At 47.3% G+C, this 20,261-nt stretch overlaps 1 protein-coding gene and 1 long non-coding RNA gene across 8 annotated transcripts in view; both read right to left on the reverse strand.

Annotated features, from left to right (window-relative positions):
- Vps8 (VPS8 subunit of CORVET complex) overlaps nt 1–20,261 on the reverse strand; it is a 234,143-nt gene that overhangs the window by 10,568 nt on the left and 203,314 nt on the right. The window lies entirely within an intron of this gene.
- Nucleotides 10,759–20,258, reverse strand: LOC108352385 (uncharacterized). The gene is made up of 2 exons (XR_001840583.3): nt 15,608–20,258; nt 10,759–15,177 (listed from the first exon to the last, which is right to left on the reverse strand). It is a non-coding gene; the product is annotated as an uncharacterized LOC108352385 (long non-coding RNA).

The raw sequence follows: 20,261 nt of genomic DNA on the forward strand, positions 1-20,261 counted from the left end.
AGTGATGAGGCTGTGGAACAAGAAGGTACATACTACATGGTAAAGTATGGAACAAAGAGAATGGCACCATGAAGATGGAGGCCACACTAAGCGCCCTGCTTGCCAGCCCTGAGCTCAGCCAGAGCAGCTCTGGAAGAACGCTCTGCCCGTCAGATGACTGGAAGGACAGAGAAGGGGAGTGGTGGTGTTCTTACTCCTTCCTGATTTAACAATTTTCCAGAAATGCTCTGCAACGCAGAGAAACACAAAACAGGACTTCTGACAGCAGACGCTGGCTTGACCTGGATTCTAGCTGAACGGCTCTGGGGATACTCAGCTTCTCTCGATCTGCACTGTTGTCTGTGAAATTCTACTGTGCAGAGACATTGTTAAACTTGCAGACCGTGTGGATCTGGTGCCCATTCGCGGTTTAATAAGTGGCGGCAGTAGCCGTGACAGAGTGTCTTTTCTGGAGGTGTCTAGGAGGAAGAACAGAGGGCTGGGGCTGGGCAGCACATGAGCTCTCATGTGCTCACCAGCTTCGTGTATCAGCCTCTGGACCCAGCTCCAATCTGTTTCCCAGAGGCTACAACGGAGCACACAGCATGCAGGGGATGAGGGCACCAGCAGACAATGCACATTTAGGACATGAGAGCTTCAAGGAACACAGTGTCATTTACTGAAGCCAATCTTGGCTTCTACTGCGAATCAGACACAACCAGGGCAGTCAACCAGAGGCCACAAAACAGCCCCGAAGGGAGGAAAATTCAGTGCAGAGATGTTGCATGGAGAAACCGACTTCCCAAATCAGTGTCATGCACAAAGCAGAAGTGAGAGCAGCAAGAATTCCACCCAAAAACCTCCAGAAGTGAGCAGTACGTCCAGCCAAGCCAGGCTACCAAGCCAAGTTAAATCATAGCCTTTTTATATGACAGTAACAAGCAGTCTAGAGAAAAGGTCATGGGCATGCTTCCATTCACACTGGCCTCAAAAATTAAAATATCCAGGAAGGAACGTAACAAAAAAAATTCTCTATAATGAAAAATTTAACATCTCTGAAGAAACAGGTTGAGAAGACACCGGAAAATGGAAAGACCTCCCTAGTTCATTGTTTGGAGGAATTGATATTGTGGAAATGACCATTCTACCAAACCCAAGCACAGACTCAGTGCAAACCCAACTAGAATCCCTACAGCATTTTTTTCCACAGAAAAAGACAAAGCAAACCAAAAACAATATTCTAAAATCCTCCTACAACACAAAGGTGCAGGAAAAGACTTCCTAAACGGGACTCCATTCACTGAGTAATTAAGGCCAAGAGTCGACAAGTGGGACTTTATAGACAAGTGGGACTTTATAAAACTAAAACACTTCTTTACAGCGAAGGAAACAAGAGGAGGTCCAGAGAGTCAGAGAGACCCTCTGCCTTCTATACCTCTGATAAGAACGCAAAAAGTAGTCAAAGTCCAACAGAACAGAACAAAAACCTCCTTAAACCAAACCAGACAACTCAGTTGAAAAAATGAGCCATAGATCTGAACAGAGAGGTTGCAAAAGACAAAATAAAAATGGATACAAAATACCCTGAAAAGTGTTTATCCTGATGCTTGGGGGCACATGCTTTAATTTTAGAAGGCAGAGGCAGGTGACCTCTGTGAGCTAGGGGCCAGCCTGGTCTCTCTATACAGGGAATTCCAGGCCGGTTAGGGCTGCATCCCCCTCCTTGCTTGTCTATGTGCAGGTGTCGGTCTCCTTAGCAGTCAGGCCCGTCCCCATCTCTACAGCCTTTGACATCCCCCATGGTCCCTCCCCTGGCTGCCTTCTGTGGTTATCTTATGACATATACTCAGATCTAAAGGTTCAGAGCTAGATCTCTATGAGAGAGTATATGGCGTTTGTATCTACTCAGTACAACACTTTCCAGTTCCATGATTTACCTGCCGACCTCACGTCTTTACAGCTGAACAGAAAGTATTCATAATATATACGTACCCCACTCCCGTTGCCCAGCTGAAGGGACAGTAAGTTGTTTCTACTTCCTGGCTATTGTGAACAGAGCGGCAGTGAACACGGTTGAGCGAGTGTCTGGAGTGGGATGTTGAGCCCTTTCCTATAGGAACACATCTGTTTTGAGATTTGTTTGTTTGTTTATGAATTCACCACACTGATTTCCTCAGTGGCTACAGCAGTTTATAACACCACCAGTGGTGAATGAAGGGTGTCTCTTTTTCCATATCCTCTCCAACATTTGTTATCAGTTATTTTATTGATTGACTAACCATTTTGGCCCTTGGATTTAACGACTACTTAAAGAGGGGATTCATGCCTTGTACTACAGACCTAGCCAGCCGCCTACAACTGTGGAGGGCCTGTGACCTACTGCTGCTTTCCTAAGCCAGTATAACTTCTAACTCTATCATTCTCAGCAGCACCCAATTAATTGTGTATCTATGATGCTACCTTAGGCTCAAGGAAGATTCCAGAAAAGGGGCTGGAAAGACTATAAGAGTCAAACAATCATGAGGCCTGCTGTAAGACGGTGTCTTCTAGACATTACAGGAAGGCTGTTCCCAAGAAATCACACAACATGGCTGCTTAAACAAGACCTGTACAATGACAGTATCAGGTGACACTAAATGCATTCGATGGGTTTTATGCATGCATGCATGCATGTGCATATTTGCAGCATTTATACATGGAACAATAAACAAACAAAACGATAAAATTCTCATGAATCTGAGGGGAGTTGGGGGATGAGAGGGAATGGTGGAAGAGATATATACACACATATGAACTTTTCAAAAAAACCTCACAATGTAAGTTAAAAATAAAATGGGGGCAACAAAACCTTGGCAGTGTGACAAGCCATAACACACAGCTCTTCCCCGTCCCCGTCCCAAACCACCCGTCATGGGACTTCTCAGTCAAAGACAAGCAGAGTGCCTGGCGCCAAGGTGTAGCAGGTTTCTTGCCGTGTGACAAAGTCTACTGCTAGGGGCTGGAAATTAAACTGTAGCTGAACATTTTAGAGGAAGAAATGGTGCTGCCCTGTGAATGACCTTGCAATGCTCAGCGTTAGAGTAAATCCAGCTGAAAGCGAGGTCTTGGTGATCTGTGAGAGCCCTGCGGGGAGTGAGGACCCTGTGTCAGCATGCTGCAAAGCTGGGCTACGCACAGATGTGGTGTGAACGAGAGCTGTAATTACATCCCACAAAGAAAACCAACCAGGGCATTCAGGCTCTACAGCTCTGTCAGCCGCACACCCAGCTTCACTGCAGAGCCGGCCATGTGAGCCACCACTGCCCTGAGGGCCAGGCTCCCAGAGATGTGAGCCCAGGGGGGCCTGCCTGTGAAGCCTTCCACACAGCTGCACCCTGCTTGCTCTCTTCTTGCTCAGAACCCTGATGCTAAGATTTCATTTCCTACTTGTCGTCTCACTATCGTGCCTTGGAGAGCCTTGGATCCTTGGTGTAATGAACAGACATGTCTTTCTTGGGCAGCCCCACGATTTGTTGGAGCGTGAATGCGACAAACTGTATGTCTGCTTTTCTTCTGCCTGTTCTCAACTCCGCTCTGAAATCTGTTAACACTGTGATCTGCTGCAGGCCTCAGCCAGGTTTCCGCTACCATCCGAGCCAGTTCCCGCTAGCGGCCTCGGAGGTAGGAGCAATCTGCAGCTCCTGCTCTACAAACTGAACGTGCCCTTCCCAACTGTCTGGCGTGGTTACGCTCTCATACCTGACCCTTCAGGCCCTCTTATGTCCCAGTGACTCAAAGCTCCACAGGCTAATGGGGAATTAGATGATGAAGTAACGTGCTAGGCTGTTAAGCTGCTGGGCAGGACAGGCTGAAGATGTCAGAGAGGCAATCAGGGCTCCAGGATGATGCTGACACAATGGCCTTTCGCAGCAGAATGGGCAGATACTGGTGATGCTGGCTGCTGCTTCTGTGAGGTGGAAAGAGAACAGCTGGCAGGACTGCCGCAGCTCAGTGTGGCTGCTGTGTGCCAGCCATGCAGCATGGAATCCTTTCCTATGCACTTTCTCATCAGTCCCCGGGGAACCCTACGGGGAGCTTCTGTTGCTGTCACTTTACAGTCAAAGAAACTAAGGTCCTGGGGTTCACTAACGTGCTAAGGGTCATGCTGGTGGTGGGTCGCAGGTCTGAGAGGGGGCAATCCAGAGACAGGGTGTGTTGTGCCTGTCACGGCCCCAGTATCAGTCTGAAAGAAGCCTATTAGAAAAGTCTCTTCGAGGACACGAAGGTAGTGTCAAGAGCAGGAAGGGGCTGGCCAGGTCAGTCACACAGGCAGCCTCTGACCTGCTAGGGAATCTTTCTGATCTGCTCTGGAATGTAGAGTTTATCCTCCAATCAGGCCTTCACGAGAGGAGGTGAGAGAAGGCTAGCTGGGAGGGAAGCAGGTCATTGTGAAGAACCAAGCAAACTTCACAGAGGAGCCCCACGCCTCACATAAAGACAGCTGTGTGCGCACACTGGTGCTAACACTGCCTTCTGCAGCACAGGGCAGGCTCTGACCTGGCTCTCACACTGCACATGAGTGACACTGGGCAGTTGTGCTGCCTTCTCGATGGCTGTCACCTTATCTGTGAAGCGTGAGGAATGTCTTAGTAGTTGCTTCCCAAGCTGCAGTTGGGGCAAAGGCAAGGGAGGGGGAGGCAGGAGACACAGGCTTCCTGTTGTCCAGAGCTCTTGGTCTCCGGTCAGATATCTCCATGTTTAAGCAAACAGTGGCAGCCCAGGGAGGAAGGACTTACTGTCTGTACATGGTAGGACACAGAAGTTTGGATATGCTAAAGTACTGTTTGTACCTGACAGGGTGGGCCATTAAATCACATCAATGGTAGACATGAAGTTACTAGGTGTCAGGAGTTCCCCACAGGCAAACCCAGCTGCCCAATTTGCTACGGGTGCTGAGATGGCTCCTGCCAGGTGTCTTCCTGATCACCGAGAGCCGGTATCACTAAATGGTGTTGATTACAACAGGGAGCACGAGTGTTGCTATGTGAAGTGGTGTGTGGAGGCCTGGTATTCATGTGAGGTCTGTCATTCTCTCTTCTCTTCACATCTTCAAGAGACGCCGGAGTCTCTTACCGAACCTGGAGCTCACCAACTGGCTGAGTAGCCAGCTTCAGGGATCCACCTGTCGTTGCCTTCCCAGGGCTGGGCCCGCAGACCTGCTCTGCTACTCAGCTTACGAGTATTGTGTGTGTGTTGTTTTATCTAACCATTTTGTGCACGCTCCTTCACACACAGAATGTCCCTGAATTAGCGTGGTGTCTCTGAGGCCCATGTGGCACTCGCACACATGCTTGGCTGCTCATTGCCTAGCCTACCGTGAAAGACAACACCTGGGGAACTAACCCACCGGAACCTGTCACCCCAGAGTGGATTTCTAAAGCTGATTTGACAACCTCAGAGTGTGCTGGGAAGGTTCAGACATGCAGTGTAGCATTTTGGTCAAATTCACTGAAGCCTGCCCATCATCCTGACATTAAGGAGTGCTGGCACGGCTGCTTCCTAGGAGTGGGGCGTCACCTCTCTACTATGCAGGCAATACTCACTGACTAGTGTCACCATCACTGTAACTGAAAGGAAAAGGGCACCAGAGGCAGGGGACTCACCAGTCCCACGGTGGGGCTGGGACCCCAGGGCACTGTCCTAAGAAGATTAGACATTTTGCCACGAGGTATATTATGGTCTTTCCATAACCGCTGTCTGTTTCCGTCAGGGACATTTTTGAAAAACCTATTAAGATTTCTTTTTATAGGAAGCAGAGTTACAGAGAAGTCATTTTAGAGGATGGCATTGTTCTGCTAGTCAAAACCCTTCATTTTCATCACTGGACAAATGTTTGGTTTTACCAAAAAAAAAAAAAAAAAAAAAAAAAAACCTGACTTAAAGTAGGGAAAGACTTTATTCTCATATACATAATCACTTCGCTGATTGTTTGCACTTAGGAAAATGTCAGTTATCCTGATGGGCTGCTGAGGACTGTGACTGGGCAGAACTCCCTGCGGTGCTGAACCCTTCATGATTGTTTTATCAGGGCCCTGAGTTCTAGACCACGTTTAGCTCTAATATTCCTGCCCATCAGAACCAAACATGCCTAGGAGTAGAGGCCCAGAACAAGTACAGGAGAAGAACCAGAGTAATGGGTTTAGATCTAAAATTAGTGTGGTGGTTTGGATATTAATGGCCCCCACTGGCTCCTGTATTGCAATCCTTAGTCACGAGGGAGTGGAACTACTTGAGAAGGATTAGGAGGTGTGGCCCTTTGGAGGAAGTGTCACTGGGGCTTTGAGATTTCAAAGCTCATGCCAGGCTCAGCCCCTGCCCCCTCTGTCTCTGTTTGTCTACAGGTCACTTTTGAAAGGATTAGGAGGTGTGCCTTGTTAGAGGCAGTATGTCACTGGGGGTGGGCTTTAAGGTTTCAAAGGCCTGTGCTCAGCCCAGGCACCCTCTCTCTGCCTACAGACCAGGATGTAGCTCTCAACTACTTCCCTAGCACCATGCATACCACCATACTCCTGTCTTGATAGTGGACTAACCTCTGCGACTGTAATGGAGCCACCAATTAAATATTCCTTTTATAAGCGTTGCCACGGACATGGTGTCTCTTCATGACAACAGAACAGTGACTAAAACTATAGCAAAATCAAGGTAATGATCCGATCACAAGTCAAAGGTCAGTCTCATCAAGAGGCTGTGCTACAGTTATTCTTAGCAGGAACTTAGTGGCACCATGGAAGAGTCAACCACGTCTGGACTCTTTCTGTAAGACTCGGGGGTTGGGATGAAGGCAAGAAGTGAGTGCCCACCCCCAAGCAAACAAACAAATGAAAAGAAGTAAACAAAATAAAACAGAGGGAACCAGGAGTTTGGCACCAGCAGTGGGGAGAATTTGGAAGACAGGAAAGATGAGCTGAGTTCTGGAAATCAATACAGGGCTTCATACTTAATTCACTTACTGTGGTGGTTTGAATAGGTTTGGCTCCCATAGATTCACATGCTTGAATGCTTGGCCACAGGGAGTGGCACCATTAGGAGGTGTGGCCTTATTGGAGGAAGTGTGCCACTGTGTAGATGGGCTTTGAGGTCTCCTATGCTCAGGCTCTGCCCAGTGCCTAAGATAACCTTCTCTTGGCTGCCTACAGAACACAGTCTCCTCCTGGCTGCCTTTGGATCAAAATGTAGAACTCTCAGCTCCTTCAGCACCATGTCTGCCTGCCTGCTGCCATGCTTCCTGTTATGATGATAATGGATTGAACCTCTGAAACTGTGAGCCAGTCCCTAATAATTGTTAGTCTTCATAAGAGTTGTCTTGGTTATGGTGTCTCTTCACAGCAGTAAAACTAAGACACTTGTGTAGGCTAGACGCTAGAGGCCTGGCAGAAAATGCTGCTTGGAGGTCTGAAAGGCACATGAAAACTCCAGATGCTGTGAAGCACCAGAAGAGAAGGGGACACTAGTGCCAGACTGGAAAGACTGTGGATTCTGATGTGGAAAGCAAAAGCCCAGCCCTGAGCTATGTCTAGGATCTGGGATACTTTACATCTATTCCTGAAACAGCCGAGAGCAAAGTCTTAGAAAGAAAGAAAGGAAGAAAGAAAGAAAGAAAGGAAGAGAGAGAGAAAAGAAAAGAAAAAGATTGACAGACAGGCAAACTCAAACGCCACTAAAAGGAGACAATGAAATCCAGATGCTCAACGACACTGCACACGACCCAGGACAGGAGGAGCAGGAACTGTGGCCCACATCCAAGAACAGCGACAGCAACACCCAGAGGTGCTGGAACTAACACACAGAGAATTGGAAAATTTTTACGGCTGGTCAGCAGAGGTGCAAACCTCTAATCCCAGCACTCGGGAGGCAGAGGCAGGTGGATCTCTGTGAGTTCGAGGTCAGTCTGGTCTATAGAGTGAGTTCTAGGACAGCCAGGACACAGAGAAACCTGTCTCAGGAAAAAAATTTTTTTTAAATACCTTAAAATTTTAAAATATATTTGTGTGTGTGCATGTGTGTGTGTGTGTGTGTGTGAGAGAGAGAGAGAGAGAGAGAGAGAGAGAGAGAGGGAGGGAGGGAGAGAGAGAAAGAAAGAGAAAGAGAGAGAGGGAGGGAGAGGGAGAGGGAGAGGGAGAGGGAGAGGGAGAGGGAGGGAGAGAGAGAGCGAGCGCACATTCTCGGTGTCAGTCAGAGACATCGGTTCTTTCTTTCCATTGCATAGGACACGGTGGTCAGGCTTGAGGACAAAAGGGACAGGGAGATGCAGGGGGAGGGAGGGGGACATGTGTGGGGTGGGGGTGGCATGGGGGTCAATCACATGAAGAATGTATGGAGAAAAGGAGGCCTGTGACTTTGTAGGAGGGCTACTGAGATGTCTCAGTGAGTCAGTGCATTTGTCCCAAGCCTGATATATCTTTACCCACTAAGCCATCTCTCCATACCAAAGAACTTAAAGTATTTATTTTACAAATATGTTTGAAGATTTAAAAGAAAGGTGGAATTAATAAACTATATCATAAATATGTCAATAAAGGAATGAAAACCATAAAAATAGAATTAACATTTGAGAGCTACTGAGGAGTTGTAAGGCCAGAAGGCAGCAGTGAGTGAAGACACTTTCAGAGAAAGAGAGAGAAAGACTCTGAAGGCAACAAGAGCATGGCCAAGTGTGGAGGAGATGGTTGGCACCACAGAAGAAGCCTATCAAAATTACACCAGACTTCTTAACAGAGACTGTGAAAGCTAGAAGAGCCTGGTCAGATGTCATGCAGACCGTAAGAGAACACAAATGCCAGTACGTGCTGCTATATCCAGCAAAGCTCTCAATCAACATAGATGGAGAAACCAAGATATTCCAGGACAAAGCCAAATTCAAACAGTATCTATCTACCAATCCAGCCCTACAGAGGATCCTAGAATAAAAACTCCAGTACAAGGAAGATACCTACACCAAAGAAAAGGCAAGATATTAATCATCTCACAACAAAGTCGAAAGGAAAAAACCACAAGCACATAAAGCCACCTACAAAAACAAACATAGCAGGAACAAACAGTCATCTGTCTTTAATATCTCTCAATATTAACAGACTCATCTCACCTATAAAAAGACATAAGCTAACAGATTGGACATGCAAACAAGATCCGGCATTTTGCTGCATACAAGAAACACACCTCAATAACAAAGATAGACACTATCTCTGAGTAAAAGGATGGAAAAAAAGTCTTCCAAGCAAATGGTCCCAAGAAACAAGCTGGAGTCGCCATCCTAATATCCAATAAAATAGACTTTCAACCCAAAGTTACCAAGTGTGACAAGGAAAGGCACTTCATATTCATTAAAGGGAAAATCCACCAAGAGAAAGCCTCAATTCTGAACATCTATGCTCCAAGTGCAAGGGCACCCACATTCATAAAACAAACTTTACTAAAGTTTAAAACACACATTGAACCCCACACAATACCACTCTGGAAATCAATTTGGCATTTCCTCAGAAAATTAGAAAGAGCTCTACCTAAAGACTAGCAATACCACTCTTGGGAATATACCCAAAAGATGTCCCACCATGCCACAGGGGCAGACGTCCCACTATGTTCATAGTGGCCTTATTTGTGATAACCAGAAGCTGGAAACAGCCCAGATGTTTCATGACAGAAGAATGGATACAGAAAATGTGGTTCATTTATACAATGGAATACTACTCAGTTATTAAGAACGAGGACATCTAAGTTTTGCAGGCAAATGGATGGAACTAAAAAAAAATCATCCTGAGTGAGGTAACTCAGACCCAAAAGGACGTGCACAGTATATTCTCACTAGGTGGATATCAGCCCCGCCCCCAAATACAGAATACCCGAGACACAGTCCACAGAACTCAGAAAGGTCAACAAGTTGAAGGGCCCAAGTGAGGACACCTCGGTCCCACTTGGGAGGGAGAAGAAAGCAACCACAGTGGGGGAGGGAGGGAGGGGCTTAAGAGGGAAAGGGGACGGGGAAGGGGGAGAGGGGAACGTGATCTGGTATTGGGTGGGGGAAAAGGACTGGAGCCCCGAGGACCAGCAGATATAATGGAAACAGGCAACCTCAGGAGAGACGCTCTATTATGTACCAGAGACCTGGGAAGTGAGAGACCCTTAGGACTCAAAGCGGGGATCCTAGATGAAGTGCCCTACAGTGGGGAGAGAGAACTTGTAGAGCCCACCTCCAGCAGAAAGACATGGCATCAAGTGAGGGATGGGGTTGCTACTCCACAGTCAGAGCTCTGATCCATAGTTCTTCCTGTCTGAAAGAAATGCAGGGATAGAAATGGAAAAGAGCCTGAGGAAAAGAAGGTCCAGCAACAGGTCCAAAGGGAGATCCAGCTCAAGGGGAAGCTCCAAGACCTGACACTACTACTGAGGCTATGGGGCATTCACAAAAAGGGACCTACCATGACTGCCCTCCAAAAGACCCAACAAGCAGCTGAAAGAGTCAGATGCAGATATGTGCACCCAACCAATGAACAGAAGTTGCTGACCCCTGCAGTTGAATTAGGGGGAAGCTGAGGAGGAGAGCGACCCTGTAGGAGGACCAGCAGTCTCAATTAACCTGGACCCCTGAGATCTCTCAGACACTGGACTACCAACCAAGCAGCATACACCAGCTCATATGAGGCCCCAATACATACACAGCAGAGGACTTCCGGTTCTGGGTTCAGTCAGAGAAGATGACCCTAACCCTCAAGAGACTGGAGGTCCCAGGAAGTTTAGAGGTCTGGTGGGGTGAGTGGGGTGGGGTGGGGACATCCTTGTGGAGACAGGGTTGGGGAGGAGGTATGGGATGTGGATCAGTTGGGGGTGGACTGGGAGGGGAATAACTCTGGAGTGTAAAAATAAATAAATAAATAATTTAAAAAGATTAAATAAAATTAAAATAATTGTAAATATAAAAATAGAGAGAGAATGAATGAATATGAATTGAAATTGTGGGGGCACATGAACATACTGAAATTCTCTTGAGAAGACCAGGCTCGAGAATTTATTGGAGTCACCAGATTGAGGAAAATGTATAATTCCCTCACCTGTACCCATAAATCTATGGATGCCTAAAAGTATAATACCATGGCCCCAATCCCAATGGATCCTCTAATCCCAGGTGTGTGCATTAAGGACCCAGGGTTCCTAGATTCGACTGGTCCCCATTGTTAATGCAGCCTACTCCCCAGCGTTTGCCCACCTATGTGCCCATCTGGACCTCGCCTAGCGTGGCCTGTTCCCTTTGCAATCACACTCTGCAGCTTTGCTCTGGAACCTGACTCCAGCGGCTGCCTCTCAGCACTGGATTGATAGTTTGTATCTATCCAGACTTCCTCAGCTCACTGCTACGGCCTCCTCACTCTGTGAGAGCATCTTTAATTTGTATTCACTCTGTAACACATACAAGACACACAGACACACACACAGACACACACACAGACACACACACACACACACACACACACACACACACTGGGAGCGAGACATATACATACTGTATACTGTGTGATTTGAGAGTTAATAATTAAATAGTAATTAAGACTGGCCAGGCTACCGAGGTAGATGGATTTAATAATAAAGCCATCATTGAACAATTACACCTTGCATTCAGTATTCACTTGCTGACACAATGTAAAGACACAATGGTTTTCTGTTGAGGACATGCCCACCATCAGAAAGACAGCTCTTAGTTAGGGCTTCCCAAGGAGGACAGGAGAGATGAGTGGCTCATTTCCCACATGCCACCCCTAAGAGCTCCACACATTCTGTTCTCAATCGAAACCTGGAAATGCGTTAAAATCAAACCTAACCAAACCAAAAACATCATATAAAGGTTCTAGAAATAGACCTAAGTGAAGAATGGCAAAAGAAAAAACAATTATTTGAAGAAAAAAGAAATCTATGAATCCATGCCAATAGCAAGTGTCTGGGGTCTGAACCAAGACTCTTCCTCTCCAACATCACAGCCCAGCAGAGAGGACTCCAGTGCAGACACTGCCTCTCAGAGCCCCAGGATGCTGTGGAAGAGGCAGATTTTGTCCTGCTTCCCATTGTCTGGGCTCAGTCTAGATGCGCTCGCCCGAGTGCTGAGGGTTCCCTGAGCTCACAGGATGGCAGTACTTCTATCTGTGAGGCTGTGTGCTGCCCTCTCCCATGTCTGTGCCGTGTAGGGCAGTTCTATGCCAGAAGAGACAAGCCGAAAGCAAAATGGACATGGGGTATTAATCCTTTCTGTCAAACATTCCAAAACTTTCATTTAAGGCAAGAAGTACAAATCTTTTTTCTCCCAAGTTGTAAAACCTTCATGCAAATGTTTTAATCTCCCTTATCTGTACCGTTTGTTTTACGTAGAGGCCCTGCTGTATTCTTGGAACTTAAGTGGCCAACCCCTCCCTCCCTTTCCCAGTTTCTTTTCTTTTGTGACAATCTGCCCCCCCCCTCCAAATTCTTTTAAAGTTAGCCAACTGCGGGGTGGGTGGGTGGGGGGTCGATGATTAGTTAGGAACATGGCAGTTCTTGCAGGGGACCTGGGACCATGGCAGTCCACAATTGTTCAACTCCAGTTCCAGAGGATCTGGTGCCCTCATTTAGCCTCTGAGGACACAAGGTATGGATGTGGTTGGTATAAAGGCATACATGCAGACAATACATCTACATACATTAAATAAATGTCCTCCAACTCTTGAGCCCCACCACCCCCTCATCTTTTTTCTCTGTCTGTTTGTCTGTCTGTCTATCAATCTAGCCAATTGTGAATGACTGTGAGGTTGGACCCTAGCCAATGGGGAAGGGGCACAGTCACCACCTCTCTTAGAATAAAACCAGTCACTCTTCTGTTTGTGTGAATCAAGCACCTTCTGCTCAGAAGGAATGTTCTGCCTTACAGAGACACTGCAGTTGGGGTGGTCTCCTCTCTGGGCCCCTGAGATTATTTCTAACAGTTGGACCAGAGGCCGCAGCCTCCTCCTCCCAGCATCACCCCAGTCCTAGATTATGAGTGACACAGAAGCTTTGCACTGTCCCTGTCCAAAGCACCAGAGATTTGGGAGTATAAGCTTTTCCCAGGGATAAAAGTGGGTTTGTACACTGACAGTTTCTGCTCTCTTTTAAAGAGAGCTGCGTCATTGCGGTCAAGCTTAGAGATGTCTGAGCCCAGGCTCTGAGGACCACAGGAGTTGTGGAAGGTAAAAGGAGAGCGACTTGAGATGTGGTGCATCACAGAGGAGGAGGGGAAAGACGACTCTAGTGGCAGGAAGAGCAATAACGTAGACTTCAGAAATGGTTACCTACGAAGAGTCAGAGTTGACACCCTGGGTTCGAAGAACAATTTACATCCTGGGTTATTGTTTTTCAACAAAGCAGCTGGGCATGGTGTGGCCAGAGATTAAACAGAAAGTCAGGCACCACCACAGCCCCAGGGTTATCCCGGGGTGACTGTATCCTACCTCCTTAGGGAGCAGTATGAGAAGCTTAACGTGGAGACCAGGGTCTACCTGCTCTGTTACCCCCCAGTGTGTAGCACCATGTGCTCAGGATGTGCCTGGCTTCCTGGGGATTTGATTTCACAAAGCAGCATTTAGCTCCATTCTGAGCTCAGACAGAGGCAGGTACCTCTTCCTTACACATGCACAGCACCACTTTTCCAAGCCCTCACAGGAGGCACAGCCTGCTAAGAGCTCATCCCCAAAAGTAGAAAAGCACTACCTATAAACTCACCTAACTGTACGGGGACATCTGGGCACGGGGAAGTACAAAGAACATAACAGAAAGTCAGGCCCAATAAAATACCAAGCACGCCAGGACAACAAAGGGCATAACGTCCTCACCTGGACTCTTAGGTCCAAAGCAGGCTCCCTAGATGGCAGTGCCTTAGCAATGCCCTAAAAGCCAGCCTGGGCTGAGCTCAGGCTGGACCCTGACCAGGTAAACAGGATAAACTAAAGCTTGCACTTGGCATTCCTCAGGAACCTTGCCAAGTGGGTTTCTGTTTGCGTGGAAAAACCTTTTCTTCCCTCATCCACCCCTACAGGCATAGGGCATCCCCATCACTATATAAACCTTTAACAGACCAAAGTCCCCATGCTAGTGCCCTGGCTCTTCTGGCCGGCCACCCCTCCTGCCCGCTACTCTAACTCACAGCCTGTTCCACTACAGGCTCCCTCCCATCACCTGTCTCTTTAAAACTGGCAACGCTTTCCCTGCCTTTTGCTATTCTCTGCCTGCTCCCCTCCACTGGAGATAGCCACGGCAGTTTGATTTCCCCCAAATAAACATTTCTTTCTATCCACAGAACAGCCTAGTTTGATGTTTCTAGTGCGCTCTCCTTTACAGACCCCACATCTAACACTGACAGTGATGGACCCCCTTACCTGCCATTTGACCACCCAGTGTGTAAGGTAAGGAATTCGCCAACAGGACAGAGAACTCCCAACTGTCCTGGGGCCTCAGCTTAGCTCTTCCCCTGCAGCCTGCTCTGTAGCCCTGTGTGGGTCTGCACTGGCTCTCCACCTCTATTTCCATTCAAGCCTCTTGGTCTCTTTGATTCGTCTGTAGCCATTCTGTGAGGCACACATCTGCCAATCATGTGATGTTGAATACAGACCTGACCGTTAATATTAATAATTAAGATGGAAATGTAAAAGTCTGGCTTTACCAACAGCTGGCTAAAAAGAGAAATCAAAACTACTTAGCAAATGAAATGTAGGCTGTGAAGTTAGTGCTATTTGATACATTGTGACACTGTAGAAAGACACAGCTGCGTCTGGCTACCTTTCTGGGAGAGTAAGTCACGCCATTAACAGTGGAGGAAAATAAGCTTTACTAAATTATCCCAACCCATCACCAGAACATAATAAAATAGTAGTGAGCCCCGGGGGCAGATGGGCAAGTACACCATTCTCAAATGTTCAGATCCCACTACAAACCACAAGGTGTGCACACATAGGAAAGCATTAACCAAAGAAACGGCTGCAACCAAACACAAGAGGAGCTGGGCCCCAGATCTCACATCCAGCTTCAAAGCAGTCCGGATATATGTGCTCATGACGTCAGGGGAGCAGGAGATAAGAAAACACAGGACGGTGTGATGCCTGCCATGGCCCGTGGAGAACGCCAACAAAGAAACATATATACAGAAGCTAAGTGAAAACTTGGGAGTTAACCCTGGAACAGAAATAGAGAATTCATTAGCATGCACCTAAGGAGAACCTGAACAGGTAAAAGAATCAGTTAACAGAGACCAGCAGAAAACTGTGAGCATGTGAGAGCTGTGGCTGGACAGGAGCTGTGGCTGGACAGACGCTCTGGGTAGATAAAAGCAGCCGCTGCTCTTGCAAAGGACCGGCACTGGGGATCAGACGCCCTCTTCTGGCCTCTCTGGATACCTGCACGCACATGCACATATCCACCCTCTGAGCCCCCACAGTCATGAACATAAAATAAATCTTATTTTAAAAGATTGCACAAAGTGAAAAGCACAGAGAGAAGAGCAGGAAGCAGCTTTGGAGGGATGTATAGTCCCAGAAGCACGGCGCAGCTAGTGAGACCCAGCAGCAGGGAGGGGAAAGAGAAGAAAACACTTGAACAACTGTACCTCAGAATTTCCAAGTTCACTGAAAAGTAGTAATGTTCACATTCAGTCAGCTCAATGGACTCTGAGCAGGATATGAATGAACGATACCATAAAACGATAAAACGGAGCCACAAGCTTGGAAAGTAAAAGACAAAGTGGAAAGCACTAGTCATTTCTAGGGGGTAAATGGGATGAGCCCTAAGATTGACGGCAGCAACAATGGTGGCCAGGAGCCCGGGAGGTAACATTCAAAACCTTCAAAAAAACACCTAGCAGCTGAGATGCCTACATCTAGCAAAGCTGTCTTCTAAAAGTGGATGTGAAGTAAGGGCTTTCCTAGATCAATCGAAACCTCGGAGGCCTGCAGACGTGGCTCGGCCGTTAGAGTGTTGTCTCAAGGTCCCGACCTCCTGAGTGGATCTGGAACCCAGGGTGGAAGGAGAGAACCAACTCCTGGAGGTTAGCCGTTCTCTGATCCCCACAAGGTACTCAGTACTAATGCCCACGCCTGCCTACGTCTCTGACAAGAGGGGCTAAGCGGGCTCTTCAGAGTGAAAATCATTTTAGAAATTTCAAATGCACGTAAACAAGGAGAACCGGGAAAGGTAACTGTGTAACCGTAAAATACTAAATAAATGCCTGTTTTCACATCTTCTCACAACCAATTCTAAAGGGTATGACACGCACGCAATGCACACAGCACGTATAACAAACCTGACCGATACAACTGGAATTAGCTGGTTTAAATCAGAAACTGAACCAGAAAAGCAAAGATACAAACAGTAAGCCCAAAAGCAACACAAAGCATGCTTCTTGAAAAAAAAATTTAAAGCTAAGACAAAACAAAAACCCTAAACACACTGAGAAATCAATAAAGGTGTTTTTAAAGGGTATATCAGGGAGCAGGTGAGCTGGCAGCCGGTCGGCAGTGTCTGGAGAGCAGGAGTTCCAACGCAGGAGACCAGGATAAAAAGCATTGCTCCTCCCTCCTCCTGACTGAACCGACTCTCGGCAGGTCTAATGGGGAGTCCATGAGTACGCCCTTCAGTCACAGAGTTTAAGAGACTCTGCAGCAGATACATTCAGCTTCTTCCTTTGTGTCTCTTACACATGTCACTTTGTCAGCCACTGTTTGCCAGACATGATGGCCATTTTCATCTGACAGAGGATCTTTGGGAGAGGGACTATAGTCAAGGACCAACGAGGATGTATGTAATGGACACACACATGCACACACACACACATACATACCTACACGCATGCCCACATGCATGTCTACACACACATGCCTACACACACACATGCCCACACGTTAAGTTTCACACTGCTCCTCAGAGAACCTTCCCTTCGTATACTGTAGATTATTCTGGAGACAGGAGCCTCGGCTAGCAACAATGTTTGGCTCTTCTTCCTCTGGTTGTCAGGGCCACACACTTCCTTCCCCCACTCATTTTCTACGTACAACCCATACCCTGAGGGATCTCTTCCACAGACCTCTCGTTTATTTGACCACAGTTTGGACAACAATCGAGTGCCTGCTCGGTCCTTATCCTTGTAAGATCAGACACAAAGTCAGTCCTACCCTCAGGAGGCACGCAGTCTGATGAGTGACATTCCTTAACAGGTAAGTTCAGGTGCTATGTGCTCAAATGACAAATAACTGAGACTTGGGGGACATTAGAGAGTTTCCAAGGGGTGGGGAGATTTCACTCGTACAGCCTCAGGTTAGGGCATTTTTCTACCCTGACAACCATGCTGTTCTGCCTTTCAACAGACCATGGGTGGAAATTCCTTTCCTTCACTAAGAAGCCGCCACAGACGGGGGCTCTGTGACCTGGACCCCCACAGTCTCCCCCAGACCTTCTTGTGCTTTTGTATTTAAGACATATACAGCCTGCTCCCACCCCCGCACCCAGCCTTGCTGACTCAGGTCTTCCTGGGACATATCCCCTATTATTTCAGGCCAGATCAAGCTCTCTTTCCTCTGGGAAACCTTCCCTGCCATCCTGGGATAGGCACCCACACCACACATATGATGTGGTAAAGAGGTGTGCTGGTACACCTAGGCTTCAACTCAGGTGGTGACTGGCTCTAAGGAAGAGCTCACACCCCAGGAGTGGCCATTTAATGTGAATTCCCGACTGCAGCTTCCAAAAGAGTCTTAACTGCTAAAAATTAATGGCTTGTTAATTAATACAGTAAATACTGGAAATAGGCTCTCACTGATAAAATAAAATCTGTTCAAGATCTGTAGGTAAGGAAGGATACTTGAGAAGTTGTACCCACTCTTGCATGGGGAAGGAATAAGTGTACAACTTGACAACTTTTATCAAAATAAATCACTAAAAGGAAGAAAAAAAAATGACGCCAAGGGCCATGTGTACCCAGCCATGGTTTGGGAAGTTTGTTTTTTTTTTTTTTCTCACTTTGACACAATGCATCCTGGACTGGTCTGAAACTCACTATATAGACCAGGTTAGACTCGAACTCATAAAGACCCATCTGCCTCTGCCTCTTGAGTGCTGGCATTAAAGATGCTACCACACCTTGGCCAGAAGCTTCTTCAGATGAAGTGGATTAGAAGAGTAACGGACCCCTGCTTTTGTGGTGGCGCCCCTTTTCTAATGGTAGTCAGATATCTGAATCTCAGAGCCGAGGCACTGCAAAGTCTGAAAATAGGTTGCATTAATCTACTTCTGAATGGGTGTTTATTTAATGAGTTCTCAGCTTCGTGGCTGAATTTACTTTCACTACAACATGAAGCGAGGCTGTTAGAGGGGCAGTTAACTGTTCCTCAAGGTCCTTCATTGTACTTACAATCACAAAGGACATAAGGCTGCACCAGGCTGATCAGCCATCTTAAAACAAGACCCCTTCTCGGTGCTGGCAGAGCATCCTACCTTTACCTGGCATCACCAAGCCAGACAGTAATAGTGAGATCACCGCGCAGTGCTGAGATTACCGAAAACAGAGAATCTCTAGTCTAGTGCTCAGCTCTGTGTCTAGCACACGGAAGTCCTTGCTGATCGACTAACAACACGTAAGCAACATGGCTGACTAAAAAGGCCCATGTTAAATGGCGGTGCTGACCACAGCTAAGTATGTGCTAATGCATTACACGCTTACACAAGTCGTTCATTTGTTTTTTAGGGAAATTCTAAGATCATCACTATCTTACACAGGAAGGAGAAACAGAGGCCACCTTTTCAGGGCTTTTGAGTTTAAGTCCGGCCATACCTTAAGCCTATGTGTTTAATCATTCTGTTGGAAGTGTGTTGCATGGCTACCATTCAAGAGCTTCTACAAACCAATTCTAATTCTTTCATGTTTACTAATGAGACTAATATGGCTGGCTGATGACTGTACCCAAGGGTTCATTGAGGTCCTGATAGCTGTGCTAGGAGCTGCTATGGGAGTTTGGGAAGAGGCCCAACAGGAGGTCCTTGAGTCCCTGGGAACTGTGGCACCCTGATTTCATCCTCTCTCTGCTTTCTGCTCATGCTACGTTTCAAATGTGCTCCTGCCTCAACCAGTCACTTTCTCTTACGGCCCACACCCACAAAGCTTCAAGGACACCAAACCCCCGAATGACTGTAAGCAGCGTTTCACTGTAGTGATGCAAAGCCAACTAACTGCTCACAGCGTGGGGTGGCTTTGAGGAGTCACACGACACCCCTTGGTCTTGCCCACCATGATGCTTTGATAGAGCTCAGAGCTATTCCTGCAAAACACATTTCAGGACTTTTCAGATGTTCTATCTTGTTTCTATCTTTTTTCTATTTGAAAATGTCAGGGTTTGTGGGCAGAGCAAAAGGAATCGAGTGTGTCACCCTGCTTTGAAGCTGAAACTTGCAGTTAGTAAACAGAGCAGCAAGATGTCACTTTCATTTCACAAATACTTTGCTGACTTCAACGCTGGCTAGAATTTTTTAAGGGTGGGGGGAGCAAACCAAAATAAAACACCTCGGCTACCAGAGAAGGAACAGTGGTAAAGGAAGGCATCAGAAGGCCAGGTTACCCACAACTCTCAGCCAACAGCTGCAGCGGGATAGAGAAGGGGCTGCAGTGGGTCTCTTACTGTCCCTTCAGCATGGTTTGGGTCCAAGACTCACAGCCCATCAGGGTCTACAGGGAGGAATAGTGGCACAGAAGACAGGCCTCGTCCTGTATCTACCGACCACCCTCTGTGTGGCATGTGCTGAAAAGCAGTATCTCTAGATGGTTTATTTGGGGCATGGCTATCTGGAAAGAAAATATGTCACTAAGGAGACCAGGCAGCATTCCCTCAGAATATTGCTTCATTGGCTTCTGCCCTCGGACATGAGGGTGCCAGCCCTGGTGGATGCAGCCCTGGTGGGTGCCAGCCCTGGTAGATGCCAGCACTGGTGGATGCCAGCCCTGGTGGATGCCAGCCCTGGTGGGTGCCAGCCCTGGTGGACTGTGGGTGCTGACTCCACGATGCTATAGTCTTAGATGTGAGGGGGTTGCTGGGCCTGAAATCCCACATGTGTGCTCTAGGAAGGGGTAAGGAATCCTGGCATCATATCAAAGCATCCAGTCAGAAGAGGCCAGAGAATATTAACGTAAGTAAACACCAGGGCTATGCAGAGAAGGCTGACCACAGAGGGGGCCATGCAGGAGGAGGTAGTTCTGCGGACCATTTGATTTGAAGACT

Source organism: Rattus norvegicus, chromosome 11, assembly GCF_036323735.1.
Source record: "Rattus norvegicus strain BN/NHsdMcwi chromosome 11, GRCr8, whole genome shotgun sequence".
Taxonomy (NCBI): Eukaryota; Metazoa; Chordata; class Mammalia; order Rodentia; family Muridae; genus Rattus; species Rattus norvegicus.